The 23419-nt window shown below is 36.4% G+C and overlaps 1 long non-coding RNA gene across 2 annotated transcripts in view; it reads left to right on the plus strand.

Annotated features, from left to right (window-relative positions):
* The window catches only part of LOC144340847 (uncharacterized), a 52158-nt gene extending 40465 nt beyond the window's left edge, over positions 1 to 11693 (plus strand). For both annotated transcript variants that reach the window (XR_013417315.1, XR_013417313.1), the window contains exons 2-3: positions 3317 to 3413; positions 10867 to 11693. This is a non-coding gene — a long non-coding RNA (uncharacterized LOC144340847). The remainder of the gene's footprint in view (positions 1 to 3316; positions 3414 to 10866) is intronic.
* Positions 11694 to 23419: the final 11726 nt, after the last annotated feature.

Genomic DNA, 23419 nt, shown 5'->3' on the forward strand with positions numbered 1-23419 from the left:
GACTGGGAAGCCTCAAGAAACTTACAATCATGGCAGAAGGGGAAGGGGAAGCAAATACTTTATTCACATGGCAGCAGGAGAGAGAGAGTGAGCAAAAGTGGAAGTGCCACATACCTTTAAACCATCAGATCTTGTGAGAACTCACCTGCTATCATGAGAACAGCATGGGGGAAATCCAAACCCTGTGAGTCAATCACATCCCACGCATTTCTTCCCCCAACTTTGGGAATTACAGTTCAACATGAGATTTGGGTGGCACCAGAGCCAAACCGCATCAATATTTATTGCCTTCTTAGCAAGATGTCTGGAGTAGGATATTTTAATTTTGATTTTTCAGAATTATGGGTTAATATTTAGTGATTTGTAGGACTTCTTAACACTACTACCCATAAATGACACCTCACTTGCATTCCCATTTTATTGGTCCAAGCAACTATGATGACAAAACTATTCAGGCATGAGTAGAGACAGCCAAATCACATTATTAAACCAAGTTGTGGCTCATGACTCACATGTCAGAGGACATGAGGTGAAAGTGAAGAGACATCCATGGTAGAGCAAGGGAAATAACAGGGAGAACAGGATAAGGGAGGGAGTGAGGAGAGAGCAAGACAAGAGGTAGTATATCTGACTCTCTTATCAGGTAAGAAACATCTTTCTAGGAACACATGCAGCAGAAGCATGCTTTCACTCACTTCTTATTGGCAATAACAAGTCTACCTGGCAGTCCTTAGCTATGAGGGAAGTTGAAAAAGGAAGTACCTGACTTTTTCAAAATATGTTGTGAAAAGAGAGAGGAGTTAGGGAACCCCCATTAGACAATATAGTCAACTATGACTTCCATATTTCTCCCACTCAATGGTAAATGATTCAAAAGTTGTTCAGTAGGTCAGCCCAGGAATTCACTTCATTATCAAAGCTATACTTTAATATAGCTTTGATTATCCATTATCAGCCTTATTATCAAAACTATACTTTATCCAGTATAGTTTATCAAAACTATACTTTAATTCAAAATTCAAAATATTATGTCATCCTGTTTATCAAGAAGTCCTTCCAGTTTTGATATTTTCTTTTGATTTCTTTATGAATTTGCCATGAAACTTTTAATTTCTGTACAAACAGGTTTCTGATTTTGAACATTTCCACCTTTAAATTTCACCCTTACCCTCAACACCATCTTCAAATTCAAAGCCTCAAGTCTTGTCAATCTTACCTCAAAACTATATCTGGATCCTGTTGATTTTTCTCCATCTCTTTCTTTCCATTCTTTTTTCCAAGCATCAAGCATCATTAATTTTCATTTTGACCAATGCACTAGTGTCCTAGCTGATATCCTTACATCAATTTTTGGATCTCTATAGTACATGCATCATGTTATGCAAAGTTTTTTAAAGGTGATCTTTTAAAAATGTAAGTGAGATTAATTTTTTTAAAAAATAGCAAAAAAAAAGAAATAAAAATGTAAGTTAGATTTTATAACTCCTTGCTTAAAACTTTTGATAATCTTCCCATTGTGCAGCTCGTAAACTCCTTAGGGCGGACCACACCCCACTGAGAACTACTTGAGTAAAGGGACTGTAGCTGTTTTGCTAACATCATACATATAGCAAATAGGAAAATAGGACAGTGCCTGTTATTTATATGTATGTATGTGTGTGTAAGTATGTGCATGCATAGGTGAGCAGGGGTGTGTATTACATGTAAAAATAAATGATAGAATTGTAATTATCATTATAGTTTCTGTAAGATTTATAGTAGGAACTCTTTAAACAAGTTCCTCACTTTTACCAAAGGCCCATTTGATATACAATTGGATAATGTGATCATCTACACAAGAAGGTAAAATAATATTGATTAAAGCCATGTAAATACTGAGATAATGTATATAAATATGTAAATACCTAACCAACTATTATCAATTCTGTAATTTTATAGGATCCTCCTACATTAAGCATCAAAATTTTGTCTAAAATATTAGTTGGATCCCCCATTTCACCAGTTTGAAATAATACTTGAAGGCTATTCTTTTAACATTTGACTACATAAAGCTAATAAAATATCTAGTGAGGAAAAAAGAAACCATTATATGAAATAATATATCTGGTTTACTCTACAGATACACCTAAGTATAAAGACATAAATATGATCTAGAAGTAATATAAAATACTAACGATGCTTTTGTATTAGTTTCCATTTATTCTCACTAGACTATTAACAGGACTTTTAGTCAGAAGCAACTAATGAATTTTTGTTGTTGTTCCTGACCCTGTATGATGCTCTTCTTTTGACATTTCCTTCTTCATCTTTTGTGTCTTACTCTGATCTATAACCCATGCTAAGCCAAAATAATCCATGCGGATGGTAACTTACCTCAAAATTGATGCACTAATTGGAGATAATCCCTTCTCCACACTTACTACAAGGTTGGTCATTTAAAGTACAATGTCTTAATTAACCTTGAACTCTACGTTAGAGTTCTGCTGTTTCTATCCATGTTTGGCACCTCATAGATCCGGGCAATAACATATCTCCAGTTGTGGTTGCCAGTTACATAATGCCTGCAAGCAAGCTTGCCTTTCTTTTTAAATCACACAGCAGGAAAGATTTTACAGAGATCAGCATGTATTTCTGAGTTACCTGGAATATCTGTCCAAAATTACCGAGAAGCCTTCATCGTACTGTATTCCACCTATTGCATGACAAAATTCATACTCCATACCCCATTCCTGCTTCTAGTAACAGTAAGAATAAGTAAAAATTATTTATTTGCCTTTTGTTCACTGAGGTCTCATTATGTAATTTTTATACATTATTATGTAATAACAAAAGTGTCCTCTAAACTGCAAAGCTGTTAAGTGTAAAATGTCACTGCATTTTACAATGTCACTATTTTTTGTGCTTCTTTATTTTTCCATTTTTGTAATTATTCCACTTGTTACATACAACTTCTTTGCTCTTCACCAGAGTTTTTCTTATGGATTATAGCAAATAGCCTTTATTTAAAGTTTATGTATCAAGGATAATGCTTGTAAAGTGCAATAGATAATGCTCTATTTTAATTCCTTCCTTGAGGTAAGTAAGAAACTACACAGTTGCATAGATATCGATCTATTTTATAAAATTAAAATTAAAAATATTAATAACAAATGTACCTCATGTACTAGTGATATCAAAACTACATTAATTAAATTAATTTTTAATAATGCTATTTGGTAAAATTTGTCACTTGCTGCTTTGATAATATCTTCTTAGTGAAAAATCTTAAGTCACTCAGTTCCCTATTATTCAATCACAAATACATGATTAACAACAGGTTCAACTTATCTCACGGCCCAGCATTCCCCTGAAGACTCTGCAATATAGAGGTTATGGACCTGATCCAAGGAAGTTGGGAAGTCCACATGAAACCGGTATGTAACTGCCAGAGAGAATTGTCATATTTCTCTTGACTATGGAAATGTACACTTATTACTTAAACCCCTCACAAAAAAATGAAAAACTATGGCTTTCTAATAAATGGGTTTTTCAAGATATTTGGTAAAAAAGTTTTTTGAAAATTAAATTCTTAAGGGTTTTCCTTTTGGGGGAAAAAGGGTCATGTGTAACTATAAGTGTTTCTAGTAGTAAATGTGTAACAGTCTTAAAGTTCTAGCACATAGTCAAATGACAGATACTTACTCTGTGCCACATTAGATCTGTGGTTCTCAATCAGGGGCGATTTTACCCCCAGGGGGTATCTGTCAATGTCTGGAGACATTTTTGGTTGTCAAAACTGTGGGGGAAGGGAGGGGGCTGCTACTGGCATCTAGTGGGTAAATGACAGAGGTATTGCTGAACATCTTGCAAAGCCTAGGACATACCTCACAACAAAGAATTACCAGACACAAAACTGTCAATAATGAGAAAACTTAGATTGTATAAAACCTGCCACTTCAAGTCGTCAGAATGTGAAATTTCTGTGTAAAAAGTTAATTCTATGAGTGATTATTTTCGTTTTCAGAGGTAGCTAAAATTTCAATTGTCAAAATTCAGATTAAAAGCTACTCTTAGTGATCAAGTCTGATAAATAGAAAATAATTTGGTGGAGGTGGCTGCATAAGGGGTGATTTGTGGTGACTTTGGTAGTGCACAAACACAAAGCACCCCTATGAGCTGTCTTTTGAAGAGGGAAAAAGCTGTCTATCAAGCAGTGTATGTAGCTCATTAGTTACCTAACTGGACTCTCTGTTCTTTACAAGAGAAACTTCCTCTGGGGTTGGGAATGGGGGTGGGGGACCCTCAAGGGATGGGAGGAGGGGTGGGCAGTTTGCAAGTCTGAGAAATACAAATCTTTGAGGTGACTAAATTAAAAACATGCTATGAAGCTATAAACTCACTCCTGAATCTGTGGCCTCAGGTCAAAATCCCTGCAGGAGAGCTGTTTCCTCAATGCCTGTGCTTGTTAACATTTTCTGTAAGGAGCAGCCCAGAGCTAAGTCAGCTCTGAGCAGGACTCTACAAGGCCACATCAAAAATGACAACAGGCGGGCCAGTGTGATGAGGCATCGGTGGGAGGTTCACCCCGGGTGAGGATTCTGTCATGGCACACTCCGGGAAAATAGCAAGGACAAATGTAAATGTTCTGTTTCATTGAAAATCACTTTGGAGTATACAAAGCCTATTCTTTTTTACTTGAAAAGCTACCAATTTCTGCATTTATATGTGTCAGAGATGGAGATTTTGATGGACCACAGAACAACCTAGTAACAATTCCTATGCATGTGTTCTCCACACAGTTTAGATGGTACAATTTAGCATTACTCCATCTCCTTCTCTCCTGATAACACCGCACCTTTCTCCATTTCTCTTGTAACTGTTTCATAGCTATGGAAGAAGGAGAGAAAAACTGCCATGATGACTCCATGTTAATTGAAAGTGGTTTTAAACCAATCAAAGGTAAAAGATATAGCTCATTTCTATTGGTTTCCTAACTTATTTTAAAAAATATCCAGGGGTTTCAACTTGTGGCAGTTTTATACCCCAGAGGACATTGGCAATATCTGGACACATTTTTGGTTGTTGAAAATTTTGGTTTGGTTGTTGCTAGATGTTAATGACATCTAGTGAGTTGAAGTCGGGAGTGCTGCTGAATATCTAATAATATCCAGTACAGATCCCTACAACAAAGAATTATCTGACCAAAATGTCAGTAGTAGCAGGGACTAAGAAATCCTGGCATAATATAATGCCAGGAGTACCATATGTCATAATCAATGCTTATCATTTATTGAACTATTACTATGTCAAGTAAACATTCCATCTACGTAAGGAAACTTGATAATTCTGAGAGTCAAAAGATTATGCCTCAAACTTTATGGGCCTTTCGAAGATAATTATTTTGTAGATTTTGAATATGAAATTAGTTGCGAACAATTTCCAACATACTCGTACTCAGACATAGCCTGTTAAGAATACGTCGTCCAAAACAGAAACTTTAATTATAATAAGGTTATGAATAATACATAAAGCCCTACAATATCAACCACAATATACAAACAAAGTAATCACAGTAGATCATAAATGAATGAGTTAGCCTATGTAAACCAGATCTGGCAGTTTTAATTATAATGTCAGCAGTCACATTTTAACCTCTTTATATCATTAGTAATATCGTTAAACTTAAAAGTCTCAAAGCTTCAAAGAAACCTAGACTATAACAATTTCAGGATGCTTAATTCAAACCCAAGAAAATAAATACTACCTTAAAAACATAAGTGAATATTAACATTAGTTTATTTTTATTTTCTATTTTCTTTTTAATTATCTGCCTACATTTTCATATTACAAGATTAAGTATAGAAAAGCAAAAGGCTTGAATTGAAAATTATTTACAAAAATAAATATCCGAAATCATTTTGACTTGAGGTTCCTGTGCTGTTTTCTTGTGCTAAATTGAGGATCTTGATCCTATAAAATATAAAACTCAGCTATATGGCTGGATTTATTATAAATTATATAAGTGCCCTGTTGTTGCTACTGCTTAGGTGGTCAGCACTGGTTACATGACACAGTGTTCAAAATATGTACTTTATGTGATTCATCGTGGTTTTGGCATTTTCTTACCTTTATGTATTTTTATTTTCTTCTATACTTAGAAGTGATAAAATAAATGGGGCACTTTTTTTTTTTTTTTTTCACCAAATTTAGCAAGGTCCCAAATAACAGCTTCTGTTACACTATGTAAATAAAGTCTTTGTGCCAATGGGAGATTCACTTGGCAACTTTCAGATTTCTACAGGTAAAAGCACATCACTTAATAGGATATTTTGAAATCCCCAAATCTGTCACATCGATACATGTCATGTTGTATAAAATACATGACAACATTTGCCTTGAAAGCCGAAGAGCTTTTTAAAATATTATTTTTACAAACAAACTTTGTTTTTAAAGCCCTTTAGCATGCATTGCTTTATTCAGTAAATGAAGAAACAACCAATGAGCTATGACAATTGGCTGTCTCTACTTGCCATTGGGTCAAAATTGTGACCATCTTTACACCAAGTGCTCTTATCCTCCATTAAGAGACATAGGCTACTCTAATTCAGTCTGATTAAATGAAAAAAAAAAAGAATTATAAATTTTTTAGATACTTCTTAGAAATGGTACCCTAGAAATGTGATTCAACTTCTAGATCTCATGATAATTAGCCAATAGCCACGTGCTTCAGGGGAAAATAAACAATGGGCTTCAGCGGCGTCCTATGTAAAATGACGCTGGATGAATATGGCAACTTAATTCATTAAGCGTATTCCTCAGAAAATTTTACGTTTTTAAAACGAGTATTTGGAATAGTTGTTTTAAATGTGATGAAATTATTGCCATTCTTGCTGTTACTATGTATCAAAGTACATTGATATGTAACAGATCATCTCAATAATTATACCGTTATAATGGTTAGATAACTTTTTTAAAAAACACTGCTACTATTTAAAATTTTAGGGCTTCTGTCATATACCTCAAAGATCAAGGAAATATTTTGTATGCACCAAGTAAACATTATTTGTGTTCATTTCTAAAAAGAAAAATTACATTGATTTATTTACTAATAAATTGTAAGCAACTAATTCATTAGTCTGTAGTATTTACATTTGAGCTGCTAAGATAATTAACTGTGAATAATGAGAGAATTTTTATCTTTTCTTTTTTTGAATAAGAATCCAATTATTACTATTTTATATTATTAGTAATTTATTAATAATTAATTAGCAGGTATTACCAAACACAGGACTGCTTCTTGAGAATTGCTCTGTGTTACTGTATCATAAAGACAGAATGAAAAACCAATGTCCAAATAAAACCAAAAACAAAAGCCAAAACCATCAAACAAACAAACAAAACTGAGGAAACTTCAGGGGCTTTGAGTCTGGTTAGAAAGGACTTCCAATTGCAACAAATGCTGAAATTTGTTAAATCATTAAGATTATTTACAGAAGAACATAAAAAATAAGAATCTGTGTATAATGCATGGTTTGTTGAGGTCTTGCCCTTTGATCCCATGGCGCCTGTACCTCTCCCCTACCACCCGTGTGCCCAAGAGGAATTGTCAGCTAACCTGAATTGGCCTCACCGTACCTCTTACACACATCACATCCAGACACTGCTCTTGCTCCGGAGGATTTAACTACCATCTTTGTCCATGTGGAATTCCAAGTGGCAGAAAATGAATAGGCCAAAGCACCTCATCCACTGGATTCGAAAAAAAAACGAGGCAGATGAAATCTCCATTCTTGTTACACTGTTCTTTCAGCTTCTATAGCACATTCATTTTGTGAAAGTCAAGGGGACTCTCACAGGAAATTTGGATGAAGGAAAGATAAAAGTTAAAGTTCTAGCCAACTTCAACAACCCCATAGGCCTCATAGAGTAAATCTTTTAAAAGCTAGCTCCTTCAGAAGGGGAGTGGAGTAGGGGCCATAGAAAGCCAGCCCAGGTCATCTGCCTCCAGTGCACATCTGCACACTCCCAAATCTGTGTATACCTTGCCAGTCTCATGCTTCCATCCTTTACTGAAGGTAAAAGCCTCAGTAAAACTCTATGCCTTCACAAAGTAAGAGAGCTCATTCCCAGGATCCTTCAGGATTCCAGCAGGCTTGAGGATATCCTATCCTTTACATCCCCTTTCATACTTGAGGTTTGCATACATTACAAAACATTTAAATTAACCTTTACTGACCGCTTTTTCTGTATATCCCTATACCGGAACCCACTTGGGGTTACACTTAGTGAATGTTATTATTATTTTAATTCAGAAACTTTTAGAAATAAGGATGTTTGGACAAAGGGTTGTCATTTCCTTCTGCCACATACCCTAACATATTTATAATAATAAAATGAACAAGTTACATATAAATAACGATTTATGCATGTTTGCTGAAATATTTCAGTATGTGAGAGCAAAATAATATTCACATTATACTTTCATAATTTACACTCCTAAATTCTTAAAATTTGCCAATTTCAAAAACATTCTGTTTTCAAAAGATGGTACCTACCATTGTAAGGATTATGCTATTTTCTTTTTAGCTGGCACTATTTAATTGTGTGAAATAAATTATGTGGAAGAAAAGCAGATATATTGGTGAACTATTTTCTGACAGGTTTTTTAGTTAAATGTCAAGAATTTAGGTCATTTGGGTAACTGAAGTTTCTATTACTTGGCAGGAATTTAAAATTTTTTCTAAGAATTGTAGTAGCTATTTTTGGAAAGTGTCTACTTTCATATGAAAATCCTGTCTTTAAAACATGCATAAATTCAGTGTCACTCTTCCACCCTTTCTTGCTCCCTTGCGATTTCTTTTTACCTTTCACAGCAGGGGGCTAAAGCTTTTATGATTTAGTTGGTCTTCTTCATTGAAAGGAATACAGAAAGATCTTACTTTTGCAAATATAAAAACAAAACCACCTAAATATCTTCTAGCACTTTGAAAGGGGCTCATATAAGCCAGAGACCTTGAAATACTTCAGTAGCTTCCAGGTAACTTTATCTCTGTTTCATTTCCGAGCTCTTGAACAGTGGAATCCAGTATCTGCCTTTATTTCTTCAATGTGAGAGCGTGCTCTTGGACGGGACCCTTACGTAGCTGCACAAAGTTACTGAGAGAGAACCAAAGAAAGGGATTCTGATTTAAAGTGTCTAGATTGTAGGATTGACTCTCCCTTCTCCTTGTCCTTCACCAGAACAATCTACCTCTGGCCAAGTGATCTATTTAGTTTGTTGGGAATAGACATAAAGGAGTCTGGCCAGGCAGGAGCTTCTTTATTTTGCAATGTGTTCTTGAGTCTCAGATGGTTCAGTTCTGGATTCAACCTTGATACGTGTTGTGAAAATACAATTAAAACCAAAATCACCTCCCAACCCAGAAATTCTCTCCACAAAGATAGTAGAGCTAAGCACTAGAGGATAAGCATTAAGCCAGACTGTGATGCACTTTACAAGCAATCTGCTAAGAGATTACCAAGGCGGAAAGGACTCTCACCCCCATATGTATAGCCAAGGAGATATAACCCATTGCATACACCTTTTCAATAAAAACAATAACTAGTCTTCAAGTAAGAAGACTTAACACTCACACATAATTAACCCTAACTTTCCCATGGTGATGAAAGTCAGCATTTCTGTTAACTGATTGATTTTATCCAGGGATAAAACAAACTAATCGTATCTCTATGACAAGAGGTAGTTTTACAACTTGGAGCAACATGCCCATGGAGGAAGTTAGAATCCTGCCCTCCCACAGAAACTGGAAGATAGGGATGCTACGTGTATATGTCAAAAAATGGCTCCCAGTTTCTTGAGAAGGACAGCCCTGGGTCATGAAGCTGATAAAAGGCCCCCACACACATCATAAAGAGAACAGAAAGTGCTTACAGTTACAAATTTTCTGAGGTGAATGCGCTAAGAAAAAGAAGCGAAATCTTTTCCTATATTTTCAACAGGGAGAACTAAGGCTCTTAATTATAATTTGCATTGCCATCATAGTGTCATAGGTGAAAGACCTAGGTCAACAAAAGGATTTTGTCACAAATGTTTCACTAATCATCTTTGTGCAATGACTTACTAGTCCTATTAAAGCTTGCCTTATCTAGATATGATGTTGTTTCTTTTAGATTTTTTATACCAACTTTTGCCAGATAGCTTTTGATGATAAAACCTAAGCTAATCTGTCCTTTTTTTTTCTATTCATGATCTTTCTTGATTGATTTTATCCTGTGCCCAAACCAAAACAGCACAGCACTGTGGCTATGAGTAAGAGGTCTCAGAAAACCGAGTGTCGTTATCTGTCTATTAAAGTTTGCCCTATCTAGATATGATGCTGTTTCTTTTAGATTTTTTTATACTAACTTTTGCCAGATAGTCTTTGATGATAAAACTTAAATTAATCTGTCCTTTCTTTTCTATTCATGATCTTTCTTGATTTTTATCCTGTGCCCAAACCAAAACAGCACTGTAGCTATGAGAAAGAGGACTCAGTAAACTGAGTGTCATTATCTGGCTAACAAAAGTCTATGTGTGGTTCCTCCTAGCCCTGCTATGACTTTTCCCAACTTGCAAGTGCTGTTGGAGATGTCTCGTCTCACAGATTTCCCTGTCTACTTGAGAAAGGCATACAACCCATTTTATCTTAAAAACTGTTGTAATTGGGATCACACTTTTAGTATTATGATGCTTACTTGATTACTAAATTTATTGTCCTTTTCTTAAACTATGTTGTTTAACCTCTCTGCAACATTTAATATTATGAATCATCATTTCTTCTTTGAAACTCTGCTGTTATAGTGGAGAAAAACCTGGGAAATAATAAGCTCATCTTTCTTGTTTTACAGATGAAGAAACAGTGGCCTCGGAAGATGGAAGGACTTGTCTAAGGCTCCACAATTAGGAAGTCTCTAGACATAACTCTCTTGGTTCTCCTGTTCCTTCTCTATTTCCTCCAGAAGCTGCTCTGTATTTGACAAGAAGTAGATATTAGTCAAGATTCATTGCTTTTACTTTTGCTTTCTTTCTTGTCTTTTTTTTGGTGGGGGATATCATCTGCTTCCTGGCTTATATGATCAACTTTATACGAATAGGAAAGACCATGGACTTAGTTGTCAGACAGTCCTGGATTTGAATATTTGATCATTCACTTTGTATAACTTACAAACACGTCACACTGATTTTAGATAAGTTAATGGTCATTTATTTATTTTATTATTTGTATTTGTTTCAAGATGGAGTTTCGCTCCTCTTGCCTAGGCTAGAGTGCAATGGTGTGATCTCGGCTCACTGCAGCCTCTGTTTCCTGGGTTCAAGTGATTCTCCCACCTCAGCCTCCTGAGTACTTGGGATTACAGACGTGCACCACTACGCCCAGCTAATTCTGTATTTTCAGTAGAGACGGGTTTCACCATGTTGGCCAACCTGGTCTCGAATTCCTGACGTCAGGCCAATTGCCCGCCTTGGCCTCCCTAAGTGCTGGGATTACAGGTGTGAGCCACTGCGCCTGGCCAGTTAATGGTCATTTAAATGATCTGTGAATCCAAATGGCTTCAGGGATGAAGGAGTTAAGGTTGTAACTTATGATAATATTAAACATTAAAAATCAATGACCGAAGCTTCTAACTCAAGAAACTAAAAATAGAATAGCAAATCAAATCAAGGTAATATACAAGAAGGGAAATAATATTGATAGGAATAAAAAAACAATGAAATATAAATTAAATTTATATGAGAAAATTAAGAAAACATAGAAGCCTGTTATTTGAACAGGTGAATAAATCTCTAGGAAAACAAACAAACAAAAAAAGATGGAATATATAAAATGCCAATACCAGGACTTAAAAAGTGGCATTGTAACACATCTTGTAAACTTTGAAGAGTTAGTAAAATTATATTAAGAATAACATTGTGTCAATAAAGTTGTTAATTTGTATTAAATTAATAACTTTTTTGAAAACATGGCTTATCAAAACTACCTCAAGAAGACTTAGAAAGTTAAAAGTTTTTTACTTACAAATTGATTTTTTAAAATTTAAAATCTTTGCTCTTCTTTCCCCTCAAAAATCCTCCAGGTCCAAATGCTTTTTGTAATGTTGGGGTTTAGAACATCATACACCAAAGTATCGTGCCTTGCCGTGCTGTCTTTGAGCTCAAGAAAACAAAAGGGCCTCAGAAGTGAGGTCTCTCTGACCTTCTTCCATCCTTTTGCCTCCTGCCCCACTTTCTCCCCCAAAGCAAGCCATAAAACCTAGAAAGAACAGTCTATGACCTACTTTTCCTGAAAGTAGGTCATAAGACCCTCCTGTGACAGATGCCCTGCCCTATGCCAAGAAGAAAGAAATGTTGCACAGATAGGCCAAGAAGACTCTGAACACACAGGCCTTGCTCAGTTTATTCCCATTAGAGCATACATATTTGTCCAATCATATTGCTATAAAATTACCCACTTCTTTGATTCGATTTAACATAGAAACAGATGGTCTTCCCTGGGTCTTTCAGTTTTCATTTCTGAAGGATCCCATGTCACATAAAACCTTGATTATATATAAATTTCACCTGTGAATCTTGAAATGGGTGAGGAAAACACAAGTTTTTTTTTTCCTCTACTGTAAGAAGTAACATTCACTTGTATAAACTTTTCTTGGGAACTCAAAAAAGGAAACACTTCCGGTTTAGTTTAAGAGGCTAGCATAATCTTTTTCTTTTTTCTTTTTTCTTTTTTTTTTTTTTTGAGACAGAGTGTTGCTCTGTCGCCCAGGCTGGAGTGCAGTGGTGCAATCTTGGCTCACTGGAACCTCTGCCGCCCGGTTCAAGCAATTCTCCTGCCTCAGCCTCCTGAGTAGCTGGGATTATAAGTGAATGCCACCATTCTCGGCGAATTTTTGTATTTTTGGTAGAGACGGGGTTTCACCATGTTGGCCAGACTGGTCTCAAGCTCCTGACCTCAAGTGATCTACCCGTCTTGGCCTCCCAAAGTGCTGGGATTGCAGGTGTGAGCCACTGTGCCTGGCCTAGCAGGACCTTGTTATCAAAAATTTACTCTAGCAAATTACAAAAAAAAAAAAAAAAAAAAAAAAAAAAAAAAAAAAACCCAGCAAAAATACTAAGTAAAATATGAGTACATAAAACCAGAGAAATGTACAAAGAATAATAGACCTACCTAGTACCATATATTGTGACCAGGTAGACTTTATTCCAAGAATTAAAGGGAAAGTTTACTATTCAAAAACAATCAATGAAATTTTACTACATAATTTAAAAAAAGAGACAGAGAATGAGAGAGAGAAATCTTATAATAATCTCCTCAGGTGTAGGAAAATATAAATACATTTATGATGCAAAAAAAGAAAAACACCTTAGAGAGTTGGGTAGAGAAAGGCAGTTTCTTAATCTGACAAAGAGCTTCTGTAAAAACCTACAGAATATCCTATAGTAAATGTGATATTATTGAAAGTTTTTGCCTGTGTTTGGGACTGAAAGTTGTTACCCAGTATCATCACTGCTTCCCAACAAGGTACTCGAGGCCCATCCTAGTAGACTAATGCAAGAAAAAGAAATAAAAGGCATAAGGCAAAGAATGGCAGAAATACGGCCATGTACATAGAAAATCCAAATGAATCTGCAAATTACTAATATTTGTAAGTGATTTTAGCAGCATTGAATGACAATAGCATGTGGTCATTAAACAAAAACCAATTGCATTTCTTTTTTTCTTTTTTATTTGTTTCTTTCTTTCTTTCTTTTTTTTTTTTTTTTTGTTTTGTTTGAGACAAAGTTTTGCTCTTGTTGCCCAGGCTGGAGTACAATGTCCGATTTCGGCTCACTGTAACCTCAGCCTCCTGGATTCAAGTGATTCTCCTGCCTCAGCCTCCCAAGTATCTGGGATTACAGGTGTGTGCCACCATGCCCAGTTAATTTTGTATTTTCAGTAGAGACATGGTTTCACCATGTTGATCAGGCTGGTCTCAAACTCCTGATCCACTTGCCTCGGCCTCCCAGAGTGCTTGGATTACAGGTGTGAGCCACCACACCTGGCCTACATTTCTTTATATCAGGAACAAACAAATTGGAAATGAAAATAAAAATACAATACAATTTATAATAGTATCAAAAAACAGAACTATGGCCAGGCACAGTTCACTTGAACTTGAGAGGCAGAGGTTGCAGTGAGCTAAGATTGTGCCACTGCACTGCAGCCTGAGTGACAGAGTGAGACTCTGTCTCAAAAAAACAAAAACAAAAACAACATCAACTATTTAAGAATACATCTAATAAAAATATGTAAGACATCTACAGTTAAAGCAACAAAACTTTCCCAAGAAAAATGAAAGAATACCTGAATAAATGGAAGTGTATACCATATTAATAGTTTGAAAGATGAGTAATATAAATAAGTTATTTCTAAATTGCTGTATCTAATGCAATCTCAATAAAAATCCCAGGAGATATTTTGAGAACATTGCCAAGCTGTTTCCAAAATGTATAAAGAAATGCAAAGGACCAAGATTAGCCAAGACGATGTTGAGGGACCATGCTGGGGGGCTTACATTTTTATAGATCAGTGTATAAAAGCAAGAATGAGAGAGTGAAATCCTATAATAATCAGTAATTATGAATATTAATAAAGGTAAAGTAATTTTGAGTGTTGGTGTAAAAATAGATAAAGAGCTGAATAGAATCCAGAAACGAACCACTACAGTTCACCAGAGGAAGGGTTTTTTTGTTTTGTTTTGTTTTCAGTAAATGGTGCTGGGTCAGCTGGATAACCACGTGGAAATACATATCCCAACCCATACTTCAGCATCAAGGACAGATATCAATTCCAGATGGATTGTATATCTGAATATGAATACTCAAATAATAAATGTTCAAAAAGAAATCATAGCAGAATATCTTCATAAACTTCAGATGGCCAACAATTTTCTGTACAGGGCACAAAAATTACTCTTCATAGAAGGACAAATTTTAAAAAGGCAAATTAGATAACATTAAAATTGAGAACTTTTGTTCATGAGAAACCATGTTAGAGGTGAAAAGTCACGCCCACATGTGGGAGAAAATAATTTGCAAGACTGACAAAGCCTTGTATTTAGAATATGTAAAGAATTCCTACAAATCAATTAGGAAAGGAAGGAAAACTCAAAAGAAAAGAAAATGAACAAAAGACTTTGACAGGCACTTCACAAAATAAGCTACCTAAGTGGCCAACAGACTTGTGAAAAATATTCAACTTCATTCATAATCAGTGAAATACAGATGAAAACTATGATGTGATACTATTACACCACATTGGAATAACAATACATAAGGCAAGGTTGAGAGAAGAAAGTGGTGGCGAGAAAGTGAAGCAGTTGGAATGATCATACACTACTGGTGGAAGTGCAAATTGGTGTAATCACTTTGGAAATATTTTTGGTATTGTCTAACTAAAGCTGAATGTATGTATATGATATGACCCAGCAATTCTATTCTTAGGAATTCTTATGAGAAATGGTATATACATTCACCAAAAGATATTCATCAGCAGAATATTCACAGCAGCACTATTTGCAATAGTCTTAAATTAGAAAGAAGTCAGATGTATAGCAAAATCAAATGAATAAATAAAATGGATATATGTTCATGAATAGATTCTATACAACAACCAGAATGAACAAGCTTCAAATACGCAGTGCAACATGAATGAATCTCACAAACAAAATGATGTGGAACAGAAGCCACACACAAGAAAGAAATTGTGTATCACTTATGTAAAGTTCAAAAACAAGCAAAAATGGCCAGATGTGGTGGTTGGCTGGGTGTGGTTGCTGGAGGCTGAGGCAGGGGAATCACCTGAGGTCAGGCATTTGAGACCAGCCTGGCCAACATGGCGAAACCCTGTCTCTACTAAAAATACAAAAAATTAGCTGGGCATGGTGGCGAATGCCTGCAATCCCAGCTACTCAAGAGACTGAGGCAGGCAGGAGAATCGCTTGAACCCAGGGGGCAGAGGTTGCAGTGAGCCGAGATCATGCCACTTCACTCCAGCCTGAGCGAAAGAGCGACACTCCGTCTCAAAGAAAAATAAATAAATAGATAAAGCAAAAAAATAACCTATGGTGTAAGAAATCAGGACAGTGATGATGTTTGGTGGTGGGAGTCATTTGGAAGGAAGACAAGCGGGGCTTTGGAAGTGTTAATAATGTTCTGTTTCTTGATTTGGGTGTTTCTTAATGTAAAAATTAACTTTGTGTTAACTTTATAAAAATAATCCTTTTTTTGCATTTTTCCATATGTGTATTACATATCAATTAAATCTTAAAAAATATATTAGCGACTAGTTGGGTGCCTTGTTTAGAGGAATATACATTATTCAACATCAGCATATTATTGTCATGCTGAGAATGTGGACTCTGGTGTTGTACAATATTCTTGTTTTTAAAGGGAAGTTAAAAATATAATTTTTATGTAAATTCTTCTTATTTTTGAATGCTACCAATTAATTCAGATTAAAAGAGCCACAGCAATAATATGAGTCAAAAAGAAAAAAAAAAAAAAAAACAGCCATAAGTTTGCAATCATTGTTTTGAAATCCCTCTGCCTGCTCTATAATGGAGATAATATACTACTCAGTATTGATTCTTACACTTAAATAAAGTAATGTATGTAGGAGTTTTATGAAAACAGCAACCAATAAATGATGGTTATTAATATGGTATCATCATTTTTCTATTATTGTTTGGAATCATGCTCTCTCCAAATTTATCTAAATTATTCTTAATTTTGATGTACATTTTTACTGGATCATTAGTATACTGTCACTATAATAACACCACATTGAACTAATAAAGGGTAGACAATCAATGCAAATTTGTGGCTTAAATAAATGTGAATCAGTTGATTATTAATACTCTATATTTTATACTTTAGAGTTTCAGTGTATTTGACATGTTATTCCAAGAGCATATACCATAACATAGAACATTGTATTAGTGTTAAGATTCTGGGAATTGCGGAAAGTATAGATGCTAACTATAAATTGTTTATATTGGCTATAAGTGATTTGCAGACAGTTGGAGTTTAAAAAGCATCTTATTAAAATATGTGCCAAATATGTTTCCTATTCCATTCTCAATAGACAAGAATAGGTTCACAGTATCCCTTCTGCCACTTGTGAACTCTAGCCTTCCTCACATTTCTCTCAAGTAGTTTTGAGTATCACCTATGAGGTGGCAGGAGATAGTTTCATATATGCTACCTTTGACTCATCCTCATGCCACCCCTTACCATCCTTGGTCTTTCTTTTTTACAGCTCTGATGGCATCTCTCATTCCAAAACTTGCTGAAGGTGCCAGTACTACTCCCACTTGCCCCTGCTGCTGAAATCTGATATGCACAGCAAGGCAGCTGATGTGCACTGTTGAGGACATTAATGTCTATGTTAAGGACCATACATCTTTTGACAGAATTATCTACACCATATCCATAGTTGTAGAAGCTGCCAGAAGCAGTGCTCTGACACCTCGTACCAAAACACTTCTAGATTTCGGTCGCGTGTTTAATTGTAATCCTCTTACCAGTTACAGGAACTAGATCTGAAATATTATGCAGAGAGGCAAAAACTGGCTGCAGAGAGAAGGAAAGACACAGGAGTCCCAGAAACAGAGAGGGATGGAAAACCTCATCAGCTGCTAGGAGGAGAAATGATTTCAAATGGAGATTGAAGTCATACCTTAATGTGCTGATTTCAACCAGACCACCAATGTAACTGATGCAAATGACCATGGAGGAGGGATCCTTGAGATTTTTTGGACATTGATATAGAAGAAGACACCTTACAGCATCAGAGGAAGTCGATGGATTCACCTTGGCTGGTAAACAGCTCCAGAACCTGGCTGTGCTGTTATTGTCTTGGTGCATTACATCCCTTCACTCAGGGGAAATGGGCCCTTACACTAAGATAATGCTTTCCATATTTAAATATTAGCATATATGAACCTTAGAGATTCTGAAGTTTAAATCATTTGTTTTGGCAATTACAAAACTGAGACTTGCTGACTTGATTAGAAAGTCAAACAATTTGTGGAACACCATTCAGCTAATTAATAGCAGACAAAAGACGAGATCCTAGATCTTTGATTTTTAGTTCTACCATTCACTATATCACTACTAGTGAATTTTTCTGATCCTTTCTTGAGAATATCATCTCTATAGTATGTCAACAATTGTAAACTTGCAGCTAAGATAGCTGATCATATCCATCTACAGGGAGGCACTACACGTTTGCGTGAATACTTCCTCTTCTATTTGAAAAGTGTAGATTTACTTACATTCTTTTAAATATATCAACACAGACTATCAGGCTGAGGATCACTGTCTTCCAACACAGTCCTGGTTCTTGTGCTCCAAAGAAACAAATGAAAGAGCAGGCTTCAAGGAATTTTATTCATTGAATCAGTGGGAATCACAAGGGTAGATCTAAAGAATGGAGTTCCTTCAGGGCTCAATTCAGGTGGTCAAGATGAAAATATATACTTTCCTTCACAATATACTTAAGAAGATAAGGTCAGTTTTGTCATTGATATGGTCCTATTTACCTTGTTTTTGTCTCTTAAATTATTTCCTTACCATTGTGGAGATAATGAACCACATGGTGTCATCACTCATTTATCTCTAAGCATAGCAGACATTTTCAAGTCATTTCAGGTGTCCTCAAATTATTCATTTTTTATTTAAATGAAGAATCGTCCAGAGTTAGCATGTAAATATTAGTTAAGGGCAGGATGTGTGTGTGTCATGGAGGGGAGGACCTCTCCTGTTTAGGAGGAACTGCTGGCCCTAATATGCATGTCACATACATATGAACCTTGATCTGCTGTCATGCGGAAGGAATTACACTTCCGCTGCCCTCCCCTACCACAACCACAGGTGAAATCTAACCTAGGCACAGAACTCGGCTCACACAGCTGTGAGCTTGTGCTGAGTCTCATCCTTTGCTGTGGAACTCCCTCTGCTGCTTCCTGCCCCAGCAAACTCCCCTCCACCCAGCCACTGGAAAGGAGTCCCACAGAAGGGCAAGGAGAGTAGAGCCCAGCTTCTCTGTCCAACACATAGAAGTTCTGAGAGGCAGTTATAAAAGGCTGAACTGGGAGCAGGTATTGTTAAAAAGGGAACCACTGACTTCCTGTGAGCACATGTTCCTGTCTCACCCTTGCTCTGCAGCAGAGCAGAGGCTGTTTAGTTCATCACAAAGGAAGTGCATCAGCACTCCTGAAGATGCTGCTCTCAGGGCACCTTTGAGTTGTGGGCCAGGAAGGCATTCCGTAGTAAGATGAAGGAAAGGCCACGTTCCTATTGTTAGCATCAGTATGCCTCTGGTTTTATAGTTCCCTAAGTTATTGCCACAGGTCATGGATCTGTGGCTCTCAAATGTTCGCTCACAAGGTTCACAGCACTTGCTTTGCAGTTGCACCACCCAGCTAGGAGGGGTGAAACCAGTGGAGCATTTTAGGCAGTGCTCATTTCCGCCCACATCAAAAGTAAGAGAGAAGTTTGTGGAGAGCTACATTTGAGCCCTCCATTAGCTGTTTTACATCTTATAGGCCAAGGTGGCACTTCCTACACTATGTGCTGGTGAGATACCACCTGGACAAAATGTTGTAGAGGACCCAGCCTGAAAAGTGCTTAGGCTTTAAGTCTGAACAATCCCCACCACATCTCTACTCCACTTCCCACCCCCCTGGAATTTTAAGTCAGGAGACACATTGTGAGTGCATGGACAAAATAAAGAAAAGAGAGAGAGAAGAGGGAGGGAGGGGGAGAGAGAGAGAATATATCAATTAAAAGTTTGCTGAAAGAGTCATGACACAAAGAAGATGAAAGAACAAAAACAAAATAACAAAAACAAAATAGACTGTTATCAAGCTGTACATTCTTTGTTGAGGGAGAATAGAGATGAATTGGTAGCAGAGAGGAAGAAAAAAGGAAGCGTTTGTCAGGTGCAAAACAGGAGAAATCAGACTTAAGCGAGAATGGGGAAATAATTACATTTATCCACATCAGCTGTATCTTACCAGTTTGACTATTTTAGATGCTCAGGGATAATCTGGGAGTTTTTCACTGCTCGCCTCATGCTGACAGTCCCAAACATATTGATAAGGCATTTTTAATAGCTTTCACCTCTGGCTCCTGTTACAGCTTCATGTCTTTTTCCTTGGTTCTTATCCTCATCGTGGTGTCATGATTATTGCCCTCTCAGTCAAGCCCATCCTGTGCTACTTACTGATTTTATTAAAAATAAATTTTCCCCTATGCCTCTCCTGCTTACAATGCCTTGATGATCCTTGATTGCTCACAGATTGAAATCCAAACCTTTGAGGATCCCATTCAGGACTTTTCAGTGCCTGAGAATAGCTCGTCTCTCCAAATTCATCTTCTGCGTATTATGTGTCTGCTAAATAAAGTATTTACAGCTGTCCAAATGAGATGTTTCTTTTGGAAATCTCCCTGCATTCCTACCGGCTAACCCTCTATTTGGAAGTTAATTGTTGCCTTCCCCCACCCAGCTCACAGGTGTCCCCTATGCACCTTCTACGGCCCACTCAAGCAGAGTTGATCACTTCCTCCTTTAGGTCTCAGTGCCATGACAATTTAATCACACTCCATTTTAATATTTGTTTATAAGTCTGTCTTCACTACTTGGTAGTGAGCCTCTGCTTGTGGAATGTGGACTTTGTTCTTACTTATTTTTGTGTTTTTGGGTCCTATTGCTAGTGGCTTGAATATACTAGATATAAGTCTAAAAATATTTGTTAAAGAATAAGTAAATGAATATTCCAGTGGAAGAAATTCTCTTTTCCCATGTGGGGACTTTGCACTTTCTGTCACAATTGTCACAAAATTTGACCTACTCTAACTTAAGCAAAGATGTAATTTATTGGCTAAGATAAAACGTTTAGGGATATAACTAGATCTGACATACTAGATTGAGTATGCAAACAATATCATGTTTCTCTACAGCTCTTTGTTCCCATCCCCATGGTTGAATTTATGCTGCTTTGGCTTTAGACTTAGAATTTCTATGGTAGCAAGGGAAGACCCAAACTCCAGCCTTTCCAATTTTCAGTCCAGCAAACACACACACACACACACACACACACACACACACACACCCAACAACAACAAAAAACAGGAGTGAGAATCTCTTTCTGCAAAATACCACTTAAAATTGACCAGACTACAATGACTATGATTGGGGTATATGTCTATCGTAGAACCAATTTTTTTGGTCAGGTAAATGCTGCATTCCTATGGGCTTAGACCTGTGCCCCATCTCTATAAACAACTTCTCTGGAGTTATGGGGAGTGAGAGTGGCAGAGGAGGATATATTCAAAGGGTTACCAGAAGAAAGAGGAATTGCAGTTGACTGGCACAAATGAATAGGTCAGTTTTAGAGTAGATTACTCTTTATTCCTTTAAATCTAGATATGAGACATTGAAAGCTTCTTTTATTACCTAATTTCTAATAGCAAACTTAGAAAATTCATCTCCTATTTGGTTTTACTATAACTTACACCTTTCAATGTGATTTGTAACAAAACTTTGCTGACTTTGATAATGGCATATATCAATGACACGAAGAAAATCAATTATTAACCAAAATTATATATTACACGTATATTTTTAAAGGGCATTTCTGAGAGGCAATACTAGTGATGTGTTCACAGAGTTACAACTATATATAGTTTCTCATTGTTGTGTTTGCTTTAGGAGTTGTTCCAGTTATCTACTTTTGCTCAATAAGCTACTCCCAAAATTAGGGCTTAAAATAATTTATTATTATAACATCTGATGATTCTTGGGGCTAAGAATTTGGATAGTACCCAGTGCAGATGACTCATCTTGTTCCGATGCTTGGGACCTCAGCTGAGATGACATAAACGTCTGTAGGCTGGAACAATTGAGGGCTGGCTGAATATCTCTTTTCTCTCTTTTTCTCTCTCATTTTCAGCCAAAACCCATCTGAGGCTGTGGTTGTGCAGCCCACAAACAAAAAGGTTTTCAAATTTTTTAATGTTTAAACAAATCTAAAGAAGAAGACTGCTTCTTCATGAGGTGTGAAACATATGAAATTCAAATCTATGTCTATATTTATTGGAAGATGGCCACACGTGTTTGTTTAAATAACCTATAATCTCTGTAATTGCAGGGTTGAAAAGTTGCAACAAAAACCATATATATTGCAAAACCTAAAATACTTACCATTTGGCCCTTCCCAGAAAAATTTGCTGATCTCTACTTTACATGACTTCTCCTTGTGGCTGTCTTGGGCTCCCTCACAGCATGGAAGCCACAGTGTAGTTGGATTTCTAGGTTGAAGGTTCAAGGCTTCAAGAATGAGTGTGCAAGAGACAGGACATATAAGCTGCCATTTTTTGTTTATAATTGAAACATAATAATTATACCTGTTTATAAGGTATAGTGTGATTATATAACAATCAAACCAAGGTAGTTAGCATGTCCATCACCTCAAACATATCCTCTCCTTATGGAAAGCTGCTCAAGGCTCTTTCTATTGTTCAAGTCTTGTCAAAGAACATGTGGCCATCTTTACCTTCACACACTTCACCCAGAGCAGGAAGTTCTGGAGGGCAGAGGGTTTTGTTGAATTGTTTTCCTCGAGTCAGTGGACATTTTAACAATTAGGGTTCAATGATCAACATGATAAAATTTATGTCTTTATTTCAAACTTGGGGAAAAGAAAATGCTAGTTTCATCGAATTTACACCTTTAGTTTAAAAATGAGGATCAACTGAGAACTGAAGATTTTAGAATGCTAATAGCTCTTAGTGTCCTAGATTTTTTATTCATCTAGATGTTTCCAAACTAGGATAAACTGATGGTTCATCTAGTGAAGAAGTTATTTGTTATTAAATAGCAGTCCCTTGATTTTCTAGTTTATGCCAAATCACACAACATGGAATATTATTAGCTGGTAACCCTTCATGTGTTCAGGTTGGAGAATAAAGCACCTGTGTGATTATTAGCCAGTGTGCTGGCCATAAAGTGGAACGGTCAGTTTCTTTTGACCATTTCCCCGAAACACCATGTCTCTCTCAAAGGAAACAAAGGTCTCAAACTCCTAACAGTTAGTGTGAGCCAACTGATTACACGTGAAAGCAAAGTCCATTGATCCAAAACAAGTGTCATCCGCAGGCATGGTGGCAGGCTCCTTCAGGTAGGCGATTCTCATGGGCTTATAACTGGATATCAAATTGTTAGGTAAGGGGTTGGAAAAGATGGGCTTGTAGTTTTTTGAAACTCATGTTCAAAAATAGCTCAAAATTATGGATTGAAATATTTTGGAAATTGGACTAGGATATAATTTGAAAAAAGTTAGCATTTTAATTTTTCCCCTT

The sequence above is a fragment of the Macaca mulatta genome, chromosome 1 (genome assembly GCF_049350105.2).
Source record: "Macaca mulatta isolate MMU2019108-1 chromosome 1, T2T-MMU8v2.0, whole genome shotgun sequence".
In the NCBI taxonomy this organism is placed as follows: domain Eukaryota; kingdom Metazoa; phylum Chordata; class Mammalia; order Primates; family Cercopithecidae; genus Macaca; species Macaca mulatta.